Source organism: Antedon bifida, chromosome 6 (assembly GCF_963402885.1).
Source record: "Antedon bifida chromosome 6, ecAntBifi1.1, whole genome shotgun sequence".
Taxonomy (NCBI): domain Eukaryota; kingdom Metazoa; phylum Echinodermata; class Crinoidea; order Comatulida; family Antedonidae; genus Antedon; species Antedon bifida.
This window is the reverse complement of record NC_136231.1, coordinates 23,389,733-23,403,955: the sequence shown is the minus strand read 5'-3', so window position 1 is coordinate 23,403,955 and position 14,223 is coordinate 23,389,733. Positions and strand designations below refer to the sequence as shown.

The following is a 14,223-nucleotide window of genomic DNA, read 5'->3' as shown; positions in this document are numbered from 1 at the left end:
GTAAAAATAAATAACAATTATAATAAAAAATAAATAACAATTATAATAAAAAATAAAAATAGAAATAACAATAATGACGATTTTGAATAGAATAACAGATTTTCTTAACAATGACAATAACATTTAAAAATGCATGTGGTAAACACTATGCTGTAATTTAATATATGTTGTATTCACCTGTATCGCATTTTAATCCTTTGTAACCGGTAACACAGCTACATCCATATGGATCAGGTAAACAGAACTGATAGTATCTACATGCATAGTTACGGTTCCGTGAGGTACAGCGATTTTCACAATTCCAACCATGTCTATTGCCATCGCATTCTAAACGTAAAGTAAAAATAACACGTTTTCTATTCATGAGAACCTACCAAATGTTATAATGAGTGTACTATTACGAATAAATACGAATTTATTAATGTTAACAAATAATGCATACAGTGTTATAAATAGGGCCTAAAAGAAATATTTCTTCAAAAAAATATTTTTCAAACAAATTATACATTGCCTGTATAAATTGTTGTAATTGTATCAATATTATAATAAAGAAAGAATTATGAAATTTGACTTGTAGTTTTCGAAATATAGGGTCTAAAACATTGCCGAAAATAATCGTTTAGCCACGAATGAAGTAAACAAATTGTGCCCTCAGACAGTCGGATATTTATTTTTATTTGTATTTAAGATAATGAGACATTATTTCGATAAAATAAATACATATGTAATAAATTACCATTCTTTAACATAAACAGTAACATAGTATCTATCTATCTGAACATTCTAGAATATAAGGGTACGTTTAGTATTAAGAAACAATGTATAATTAATATAAAAACAATCAGGAACATTCCAGAAGTATACTATTAATAGAAACTGTAATCCAATAGAATAATAAGTATAAGGAATGATCTAGAAGGATATGAACATAGTTCGATTTCGGATTGTAAAAGTTATTGTGAAGCTGTTGTTTAAAGTGTAGGCCTATACTGGATTGTTAAAAGAAGATTGAAATTAAAGCTTTGTTTTGAGTTATTTTACAACTTTGTGGATTTTGTATGTATAGGGCCTACTGTTATGTCACGACGGAGTTCCTAAAGTATTTTCAACCGCTCGGAAACATACGTAATAGGAGTTCGTGACGATATACAATTATGGTTTTTAGTAATATATTTTGTATATCAACATTGTACAATTCAATAAATAATGATATTATATAATTAAATAAACAAGAAATGATTCTTACAAAACACGACACTCGATCGTCTTTTTGACGTAACAGTTTAAATTATTGTTCTTTCTTCTTTAAATGATGTTTGTTTTTATTGATGTTCTGTAGGCCTAGCAAACATTTAGTGTAACTTAAAATATAGTCTGGAATGCTCTATTTAATTATAAAGCATGATCATAGACAGACGGATCCCATGTGTGGGGTTTAGGGAATTGATTCCCCAGTCTCAAATAATTGTACTGAAAGTAGATATATGTATTGATATCTGGGTCCTCTAGGAAAGTTACACGTCTTCCACGCCAGTTTTCCAGTTCCCCCTCATAATGTGTATAATTGGTGTTTTTAAAAATGTTTTTATAATGATATACAATTGTTCTCTAAAATGATATAATGGCCTAAGGTTAAAAATCCCAAATAATTGAGAGCGGGGAAAAAATAGGTTATGAGCATGCCAACGTCAGAGACTCAATCACTCCAGTTGCCCCTCATAATTATTTCTTAAAATTACATAATGACCTAAGGTGGAAAATGCGGATGGAACGGGCCTAGGTGGCAACAAAGGGCCGGGTGGCAAAAGGTCAGGTGACAAAGGGCCCAGACCCGTTAATAATTATGAGTAATTTTACGTTTCTTATTCATTATTTATTTAAGTTCTTACCATTTTCACATGTCGCTCCCTTAAATCCAGGTGCACAGATACAAAATCCTGTTTTGTCATCACATACACCTCCATTATAGCAGTACTCACAGTCACCAGTACAATCAGGTAGACCCCATTTGTGATTAGGACACGCTAAGAAAACAACATTTCATATCATCTGCTTTATAAGATAGGTCATCAATGTCATTTTGCATTAATAGTATTAATACTGTAGTTTGAATGGTGGAAATTAGACCAATTATATATTTAAAATATCACTATACTATTTTTAGTTTATAAACAAAGAAATATATTAAAATACAGTTTTTCAGTGTATGTGCGGGCGAAAGGTTTTTCTGATTTTTTTTTTTGGTGTTAAGAAATAGTATGCCTAATTTATTGATATCAACCTTCGAACATAATGTACAATGCAGATACTGTATAATGCATTCGGAACAATAATTAATTGAAATAATTATTTTATAGACCATTTCAAACATTAAAAGCTTCCACTTTGATGAGTATGTCGTTATTTATAACTTAAATTGATTCATCACAATATACTGATTGTGGTCTTTATTATTGTTTTACCTCTTACAATCAACTTGATAAACGCATGTCTACGATCTTCCCGGTTACCATCCTGATACATCTCGTAAACCCCAGCATCGATGGTCTCTACTGGGTCGAAGGTCATGTTTTTTTCCGTTCCAATCTTTAATGGAGTAGAGCCATCTTTCCTCCACACTAAATCACTGGTCAATTCCGTATCAAATCGAATTGTGACGTTATCACCAACATTCACTGTGATTGTGTTTTTAGAATTTTTCGGCGTTATTAAGGCTGTTTTGAAATCATATGACAAAATAATCACAAAAATCAATTGGATATGATTAGATTTAAAATAAAGTAGTTTTTTTAAATGTTATTTTAAATGTTTATTTATTTCATATATTTTATTATGTATTATTGAAGAAGGATATAGGCTAACTATTATTATTCAGAGTAAGTGAGTGTTCAGTATCAGTAAGTCCCACGATTAATGTGCCTGCAGATCTGTTGCTCTCGCTCACACAGAATGTGTACAATATAATACATTTACATTTGAAAATATAACGACATAATATTTGCATTTCAAAATCAATTAACACAGCAATACAAAATCATTAAGACTAAACAAAATTAGTAGGTCGAAAGTCAAAAGCTAAGTTAAACGGTAAAAATTACACCAGTAGACGTCTAAAGAAAAAATAACTATTATTTAGGCGCTAATTTACGAAAATGAATATTGATTGTAGAATCATGTTATTATCATTGCTGCTTACCATCATTTCTTATTTTAGTAGTTTGAACGACTGTTGTGACACCATTGTTGACTATCTTGCAATAATACACTCCCATGCCAACATTAGGCGTTGTATACTTGCGACCACTGCCCACAGTCCAAGATGTTTCATCTAAACTTTCATCACTCGCTACTGCAAATGATCTACCGTAACTCAGACTATAACCAGTATAGCCAGTAGGAGGATAACATTGGTATTGGTAAGCATTGTTATGTTTTGGATATAAACTCAAAACCGTTATATATTTATCATTTCCTGGAGAAAACAATTATCACATACTTGTTAACAATTTTAAAATGAATACATTACATAATGGTATTATTTATTTGATGAAAAATTTAATAATTTCTACAGCAGTTAACGCGGATTTGTCATTGTCATGGTGTTTTGTACAGTTATACAGTACTGTAGAGGTTATACTTGATAACGATTTCGTAGCCTGTTGGGCTTTGCCAGAATCGAAATGTTAGAAAATAATTGGACAAAATGCCAACGTGTGTAATGTCTATTATAAATGGACAGTTCTTTTGATTGAAAATTGACGCACTTTTATTTATGATTCTATTTTAATCATAGTGAGTGTAACCGTGCTTTTCCTTTGTGTACGTAACTGACATTGAATCATTCGGTTGAATAAATCATAATGGACCCAATACTGTACATCATGACCGTTACAAGACATGGATGAGAAATGATAAATCTATTTTATTATTTAAATTTCATAAATTAGTGTAAACTATTGAAAAATTAATTTGTATGAATAAACCACACACAGATTGTAAACTTACATCATTGCGGCGTAATTATTTTATTTGTATTATATTTAGACATGTTGTCTCAATAGAAAGAAAACAGTACAGAAGCTCGGTCCAATAGTGAATAGTGCGGCATAACGGCTCTTAAATTATAATTCACTAATGGTCCGAAAGGGCTTCCGTAGAATAGGCCTAGAGCCCAAAATAAATAAACAATTTAAAAGCTCTGAATTCTACTATAAGACTGTGAAAAAAAACAGTATGCTATTTACTATTCAATGAAATGACAATATTTGCAATTTAACAAAAATTAGATAGGCATACAAATTATATCAATTATGGTTGGTTGGTTGGTTGGTTTAGATAGGCCTATAACATACAGTGATTACCGTCAGTAGTAGCCTGAACTATTATTGTTGCCCTTTTTTCGGGAAGTATTTAAAAATATAACTTACCAAGGCAGGATAAGATAACTTGAATGAAGATTAGAACTGTAACAATCATATTTTTCTGTAAAAAAAACCCGTATATAATTCTCACTTTGTGACGAAAGATGATATTGTAAATGAATTGTAATTTGTCTTTATTCTGGTGAATAATAATTAAATTATTTGGTTTGCTACATGCCACAAAGCCTCCAAACTATTTGCAGTACAAGAATGTAGAAATATTTATGTATCAATATAGCATACATCTATACCATGCACACACTTTATACTAATTCATAACATATTGTAATCTTTTTTTTATTGACAATTATTCATCAAATTATCTAGTTTTGTTTTCAATTCAATTTCTTTTTATTTCGGAAATATCATCCATATTAATAAACTTATAAACAGAAAAAGAAAAATCCAAACTTAAGTATATAGAATGCTTATCCATCTACAATACATTTAGGAGTTATGGAGCATATGTTTGCAACACAAGCAACAAGAATGTTACCACTATTCAACATACGTTGCATGAAACCATAGGTAGATTTTCGCATGTACTTATTAAAAGAAGGGACAACATTTAACATTGGTAGAGCATTTCATAAATTTACGATTGAGTGAGTTGCTTCTAATACACAAAGACCTGTACTGACTTTGAATGTCGGCCTCATCACTGCAATCACACATAAGAATATGACCAAGATAGGTACCTTTCTCAACATAAGCAAGTTTTTTACCAAAAAGTTTAGTAATAGAATTACCTTCAAGTGTGCAAGTACGAGGACAGAAACGCATACAAAAAGATTTCTTATCATTAAATAAAACATCATTCTCTTGCGAAAACTCTTCACAAACATGTACCAATAGCTGGAGACCAGCAACTGAAGGGGCAAGTAGAACAAGATCATCCGCATAACTAAGATGATTCAAGATAATGTTTCTACATTGGCAACCCTGACACAAACCACTTAGTCTACAATTTAGAGTACTAATATATATGTTATAAAGGAGAGGGGACATAACCCCACCCTGTCTAACTCCATTGGATACTGTAAATGGATTTGAAACAGAGTTTCCCCAACGTATCAAAAAACTCTGTTTCTCATACCAACATTTGAGCAATTTAACAATACAAAGATTAATACCATTGTTAATGAGCTAATTATAAAGAGTCCAGTGATTGACTCGTTTTATTTTCAATTTATATGTTTATAGATCACCAAGACTTTAGTTGAAACTGTAATTAACGTATTAACATTTGCATGTATACAGTTGTAACATGGTGGGACCAAACCCCATTAGTAACACAGGCTATTCACCCCTTACTTTCCCTGATGGCTACATAATATGGAACACATGAATTCACCACTAAGATAATTTCGGAGAAACGCTTGTGACAGGCCTATTACATAAAAGCATATCCAGTGTGTGTGTGTGTGTGTGTGTTTGTATGAGCTGCAGGACGGATCTAGATCTTCGTTTTATAAGATAAATATGATAATCATATTGTAAAACATATTTAGAAAATATGTATCTTTGATTTAAAATCGTATTTCTCATGATCTCTAGCTTATTCATTGGTAAAAATAAAAATCCCTATTAAATGGAAAAAGGAAGAACCACATATACTAATATTAAACTGTTCAGGTGGCCTATATTTATCATTATGTGTATTGTGATTTAATTTCAAACCTTGATAAATATTAAATTCATATTTCACAAATGGCGAATGACCAATTTCACACAATATTTCTGGTCGATGATCCTTAGTCTTCATGTTCTATCGTCGTTTATAGTTGTAACAACAGTGCCCTTACAGCAGAAATGTATTCATTAATTATAATATAATATTTTCAATTATTCTCCTTGTTAATAAACTCCCTGGTTTGACAAACTAGCGGTAGATCATTCCTGTATAAATACGTAATCATTAATTAAGAATACTTACGTATTTTAGCTTTAAAACCAAATCAAACATGGATGTCGTCTAATAAAATGGAAGAAGGAAGTAAATGCATCACTATTACAGTATATGCATTGATCATCCACTATCATGAAACGCTGTTGTAAAAACAACAATAAAATAAATAAAAGAATACTATACACAAAGCCACGAAAGTACAGAATACAAGGTTAAAACTAACAAAGGCGTTATTATGGCTTGAGTTCAATCATAAAGTAAATCTAAACTAAAGTTTCAAAGTGGTAATATTTTTCTGACATACCGTCAGATAATGTAAATTGAGCATGGTATTGAAGGTATGTTTAACAAGAATTGTTGAGTTGAGATAGTTGAGGCTCTATCAATGCATTGAAAGACTATTCCAACAATTGTTGTTGTAAAATCAAACGGATATCACTTTAAATATTTTGAAAAATAACACAAAATGTTCCCCAAAAATTATAAATGAATAATTACAGGCCATTGAAGAAAACGATTTTGATGCTAACCATTTAAAAATATTTATTAGGGTAAAGTAGCTAGAAACAAAACGATATAAAGTAACAAAAACGTAGACATTTTACCTTACAATACAGTGAGTATAAGAAATATAATAAAATATTATTTAAATGAATGGTAACGCAACATTTTTAAGACAATTATAAAATGTTTAGATGAATTATTTAAGGTACACTTCTATTATTGGAAGATATACTATATTATATTGAAATGGGTTTTTTTTGTCACAAATTAGCTAATATCATTAAATTAGTGGTAAAAATATAAGGCTCAACTGTGTTTATAATGCTTTCAATTAAAAAATGTATATCGCATACAAAATTTAACACTATTTAAGATTTAGATAATTGTTAATATACTCTGTCGTCGTAAACTAATGAGTAGATACTGGATCATCCTCTCTATTAATGGGCACCTGTGGTGTGTTACTGTAACATGGACCAGTAACTGTTGCATAATCATCACCAGTTAATTCATATGTTGTATCTTGGTTTTTCCTTAAATTAAGAAAGGTGTAAGACAAATAAATCGTTACTAGTGAAAATAAATACTGTATATTATTGTAATTATACTAATTAATACTTCTAGAATGACACAATACGCGTCATCAAATCTTATCAACAGTTTTAAAATCGAATGTCCAGGTCATCGCCTGCCTTACCATGAATGGCAACAATATCAATTAATATAAACATGTTATTTAGCTGTAGTAGAATAATTATCTGTTTTCTGAAATAAACTTCCACAAATACAAGGTAGTAAGTAGGGCTACTGATGTTCCCCTGACGTTATAATGTAAATAATGTTTTTAAAAAACTAGCTTTGAAAAATTGTGAAGTAAAGAAATAATAGGCTATTGTTAGAAATTTGTAATAAAGATTACATTTACCCTGGTAATGAAGTATTGTAACTATTACTTGCGTAGTTATAATGAACTTGTGGATCATTTGATGCATTATCGTCAGATTTCCTTGCTTTCTTACAAAATCTTTGTTTACATTAAGAAAAAAAAAATATTCACCATTTAGACTAAAAAGGCCTATACTCATTTGTAAACTGAATTAAAAGTCCATTGAAATGTTTTGCTCAGGATAATAACTGTTTATTGAAATTTAATTGGAGAATATTATACATTACAGAACAATACAAACATTATAAATACTAAAGACTTGTTTTGTAAAACATGATATAAAGGGTTTTAAATAACAATGAAATTGTATGCAGACCTACTTACAAAATTGTAACCGCAATAGTGATGACAACGCCAAAGAACAACCCTGCTGCCGCAGCGCCCCCAATTGCTCCGATGCTGTTAGCATTTCCTTCTTTTTCTCCATCGTCCTCTACTGTTTCTACTAATTAACATTCAAATTCATATACACGCTTACTATACATAAAGTTATCACAATGCTTGCAAGAACTAAACTAATTTGAATATTGCCTCAAATTAATATTATGTGTTACATGTTTTATCATATGAGAATCGAATTTTCGAAATCCATTTTTTGTGAATGTTCGAGTACCAGCCCAACTATCAAAACAACAATACTAACGACAATAACAAATTATTATTATTAAAAAATTGAATATAAAATATGAACATTGTAGTTCGTTAGAAGTATTTACATTACCTGTTTCTTCTTTACCAAGAGTAGGTTCACTTTCGCTGTCTTTATTAGCCACTGTGACCAAGATAGCGTAAGGGTATTCCACCTCAACATTTTCGATTGTTAGCTCATTGGTTTGTGTCTGGTAAACCTCCTCCTGACACCCCTTATTGATGATCTTTCTTAGATACACTCTGTAGACAAATGTTGTATTCGAGCATTTCAGTGTCTCTGCGTCAGGGTTTCCCTATGACAACAACAAAAATGAGGATAATAACATAACTTAATCCAATACACAAAAAGATGAAGGAGGGCTGTTGTGTGTTTGGAAAGATTTTATAGCGGTAAAATATACGCTACATAAAGAAAATGTCGTAGCATATCATGGACTGGAAATGAATATATTACTATAGGGCCTAACTCTCTTCCATCGATCGACTGGCTGACACAGTACTCAGTACAAATACATGATATTAAGCTTTTGATTTAGTACAGTTATTAAAGCATGCAAACAGAATTCCGTTTCCTGCTTATTGGAATGCTGAATACTAATAATCTTTATAAAAACACTTTTTTAGATAGGAAGACAATTTTTTGTATATATTATTTGTGTTGATTCTAATTGGCCATAACAGTTATTCGCATCAATTGTGCTATACGAACGGACTTGTACTCACTATCCATGTAACCGTGATACTTGATGTGTCAGCATTGTCTGAAACTTTGAGTTTTACGTTCTCAACAGAAGACGGCTCTGTTAAAAAGTAGATTGTGACTTAATGAGACTTAATGTGACAAAAGAGGAGTTTTGTCGTATTAATAGGAGAGAAATTAAAACGAAGTTGTGAGAATATCTAAAGATTGCGGTTGGTATACTACAGTCGTCTTAGTAGCAGGCTCAGGTGTATTAAGGAAGCGCATTCTAAAGTAACACACTAGATCATAATAAGTATTGGATTCATTTTAAAGTTATGTTCTAATGTAACTTTGAACTAACAAGATACATACTCCCACATCGTGTTGTTACTGCGATTATCCCTCCAATTGGTCCTTCACCTTCTTCGCCGGCTCTCACTGCTGAAACACCGAAAGTGTATTCTGTGTCCATCATCAAGTCGGTAACGGTGCCTGATAGAATCAATGTATTATAGAATTCCTTCTTCCAATCATTTGTGTTGCTTAGTCTGTGGTTTAAAAAGTATCCAACAACCTGACCATTTGTATAGCCTGGCGTCCATTCAATATCGACAGAGGAACTTGAAATATTGGCCTTTAGACTTCCACCATATATTGGTACACAATTTGGTTCAAGAAAATTGGAAAAACATGTTCCTTGGATGCACTTTCCAGTTAGTCGGTGACATTCACATGGCTGTTTACACTCAGTTTCACAGTTTTCTCCAAACAGATTAGGCTGGCACACTACAACAAAAGTATTTATCAGTACAGAATATGTAGCCTAAAAGGATAAATGTGGCTTTATCTTTATTAAGTATATGTAATTTTGTCACGACATTCTTAATTCTTAGTATACTGATCAGGAACCTATAATATATATGCCTCCGATACTGTGTAGCATATTTGAAGATTGCTATTATGCAAAAACTGTACGTACATTATTTCTTATGTGGTGGAATTCTAGGCCTAGTCCCTTACAGGTAACAATAAATCAATTAAGTTTGCTTTACAGAACCTCACCAAGATTTCTGTGCTAAAAGTAAAGCAAAAATGTGCATACTTTGACAGTTAGATCCCATCCATGGAAATGCACAAGATGAGTTAGTGCATATTCCTGTATACCGATTACAACCACCTTGTTTACAGTGACAAGTTTGAGCACAGTCTGCACCAAATGTACCTGATGGACATTCTGTAAAAATATAGAAAAAATGTGTGTTTCGTCGATATAAATGTTGATTATAATATTGAATGTTAATTTGTATTTCAATTGCAATGCCACTTTTTTAAACGCCAACACTAAGTCTATTAAAGGAAAAAGGGCATATAGCTGGTTAAGTTAACATCTATAACGCTTGATAACGGAAATTTTGTTTTCACTACAGTCCACTACGCAGCAACCAACGCTACGCATGCTCATATATTTTAGATCGTGTGCAGCGCGACTCTACAGCTCACTCTGTCGGTCGGTCGGTCGGTCGGTAAACACTAACTTGAGCACGCGACTGCAGCCATGTATATGGCCTTGTTAGATAGCTGCATAGTCTTTTGGTGGAACGTTGTGAAAACAAAAGATCGATACGAATCAGTTACAAACTAAAGTTCAATGTTGCTATAAAATTGCATAGTTTGCATTGAAAAAAGATTAGAAGATATAAACATATTTCAAAAGCAACCCTTTGGAATTAAAATCGTTTTATAGAACTTTTCTAAAATATCCTAGAATGTTTTGAGAATTGTATATCTATCTACCTGTGTCGCATTTCAATCCTTTGTAACCGGTAACACAGCTACATCCATATGGATCAGGTAAGCAGAACTGAAAGTTTTTACATGAACTTTCATCATCAGTATGCTTACTGGAACAAACTCTTTCACAATTCCAACTATGCTTATTGCCACCGCATTCTAAATAATGAAACATAAATTACATGCAGACTCTGAACAATGAAACAAAATGTTAGTAATGGTTGCAGTTGCAATGAAAAGTCTCTATATATATATATATATATATATATAAATCCAAAGGCAAATTACTGAAAAAAATGACAATGCTGTGGGTATCAGTGGCTGGATCTCAATGGAGATACAAATAAAAAAAGCGAAAAGCTAAATCAAAACGATAAAGTAAACAGCCAGAAAAGTTAGCAGAGCTTTCGGGCAACACTAGCCCTTCATCAGTGCATATATATATATATATATATATATATATATAGAGAGAGAGACTTTTTCTCATTCTCACAGATTTCCTCATCTTTATCGTTTCAAATTAATTAATTAAATTTCAGTATATCACCGGGCGGTTTAGAATTAATGTTCTTTGCCTCTTGTGTTTATATATATATATATATATATATATATATGTATATATATCCTATTCCGTCGACTTTTGCTGTTGGAAATATACGACGCCTGTCCTGCTTGCGTAGCTAGGTTTTCAACTAAGCAGATCTATTTCTCAATTTCTGAGAATTCTACAACCTGTATATATATATATCTGACCAATGCATTTGATATACTGACAATGCCTATAATATGGCATCATTAATCGTCCAATAAAAAAGCTACCGTGTCTTGAACATTTTGCATCAATCGTTTTATTTGTACCAAGCGGATTTCAACATTATTTTATTCTCATTTTGATGGAAATATATTTCGGTAAGCTGCCATCTTTGATTTATATTTCGAATTGTGGTTTTCCTAATATACATAGGCCTACTCGAAATTCAACATCTCTTATCCGGTAACGTAGATATAATATAGAATCATGATTTTTCTTATGACCATTTACACAAAACGCGGAGTTGAGCGGAAACACACTCAGGATATATACAGATTATACATGGACAAGCACGCGGTTTCCGCTTACCGTTACCGCTTGTGTAAATCGGCCTTATTAGTAAACTGAATTATTTAGTCGTCCGCCCCCTTCCGAAAAGAACAATTCTACCAAGGCATTTTTTTTAATCAGACCGAATCGGCTTTGATGTGAGACAAAATAAATAAGTTTATAAATACATGTTTGTGCTTTAACATCATGCAGACTTATCTGTGCTGGTGTATATCAAATAAATAGTTTGATCACAAAACGATAAAAGAAGAAAATGTAATGTTTCCCGCGGCGGTGGTGTAGGTTTGTGTTATATAATGACCATATATACCTTACCAATTGCACATGAAGACTCCATAAATCCTGGTGCACAGATACAGAATCCTGTTTTGTCATCACATACGCCTCCATTATAGCAGTATTCACAGTCACCAGTGCAGTCAGGTGGACCCCATTTGTGACGTGGACATGCTGCGAAAAAATAAATACAAACATGGTGTATTGTCATCAAGCAGTCACATTCCTTAAAGAAATATGAAGCAATGTATGATCCAAATGTCTGTACATTGTTGTGAAAATGATTTGTGCATGCACAAAATGATGATGAGGGTGGAATTTGATTTGTGAAATCTGCATATCAAGCAGGCGGTCCGAGTTCGAGTCTCGGTTGGGGCGACTTTTTCTCATTCTCACAGATTTCCTCATCTTTATCGTTTCAAATTAATTAATTAAATTTCAGTATGTAACACCGGGCGGTTTAGAATTAATGTTCTTTGCCTGATTTGTTTATATATATATATATATATATATATATAAATTATATTACTTTCTTTATGATTACTGTATGTATAATGTTTACCTCGTACAATCAATTTTACAAATGAATGTCTACGATTTGACCGATCGCCAGCTACATACATCTCGTAAACTCCAGCATTAAGGGTGGTTACGGCGTTAATGGTCATGCTCTTTTCAGACGTCAACATTCCTGTTATTAGAACACCATCTTTTCTCCAGTAAAGCGATGACAATTCTGTATCAAATCCAATTGTGACAGTATCGCCAATATTAGTAGTCACTGTGTTTTTATAGTTTGCTGGTGTAACAATGGCTGTTAATAATAAAACGGTGTTAATGGTGTAAATAAACCTATCCTGTTTCTTTTTAGCTACCCGGAACGTTCAGACCCGTAACAGGATTATGTAATTACAGTAATTTTACTGGCGAAGAAAGATCCTCTAATTAACATTATTTTTAAATAATTTATGTGATATATAGAAAGCACATGCCACAGTATACATAAGCATTTATTTCCTCTATGATTATAGAAAATCTAGCTTACCATCGTTTCGTATTTTAGTAGTTTGAATGATTGTAGTGACACCATCTTTCACTATCTTGCAATAGTACACCCCCATGCCAACTTCAGGTGTTACATATCTATGATCATCCATCAAGTCCCACGATGTTTCAGTTAAACTTTCAGTGAGTAGTGTTGCAAATGATCTACCGTAACTCAAACTAAAATTAGTGAATGAGTTAGGAGTGTAACATTGGTACGGTTTGTCACTGTTGCTTTGTGGATTAATATTCAAAACTGTTATATATTCATCATTCCCTAAATAAGAAAAACAAACAATATAATATTAAATAAATTTGTAATAAATACATCATTACATTTTATGTTTGTTTTTAGTTAGACTGAGTGAAGGTTCATACTATTGGGAAAATAGTCAGTCTTATACTTTCCAAATATAAACTAAAACTTCAAATAATATCAATTAGATTTGGTTATGTACATTCTCTAAGTAAGCTATTAATTGTTTTAAATAACCATTTAGTAATGTTGAATTACACGTAAAAAGGGGATAGCATCAAACTAAAGGTATTGCATGAATGAACATTCAACTTTGAATACATTTTGTGGATGTAACTTTCTGTATACGTATCACCTTCTCCATGAAACTATAAGAAATACATTATTGTATATCTTCTTACTCTAAATATCAGCCTAAACTGCCTCCTCCTTATAATAACGATTCGCACTTACCTAGGCATGAAACAATAGCTTCAATAACGATTAGAGTTGTAACAATCATGGTTTTCTATTACAAAAAAAAGTAAATATAATAACTTATAATTGCTAATTGAAATTAGTATTAATTATTATTGATTTGTATTGAATAACTTGTCAGCATTATAAAGCGTGTTTTACTTGTTGAATTGTTATTCCTTTTA

At 31.8% G+C, this 14,223-nt stretch overlaps 1 protein-coding gene across 1 annotated transcript in view; it reads right to left on the bottom strand.

Annotated features, from left to right (window-relative positions):
* LOC144845885 (uncharacterized) overlaps positions 1–14,223 on the bottom strand; it is a 155,047-nt gene that overhangs the window by 127,344 nt on the left and 13,480 nt on the right. The gene's annotated exons all lie outside the window — the stretch shown is intronic.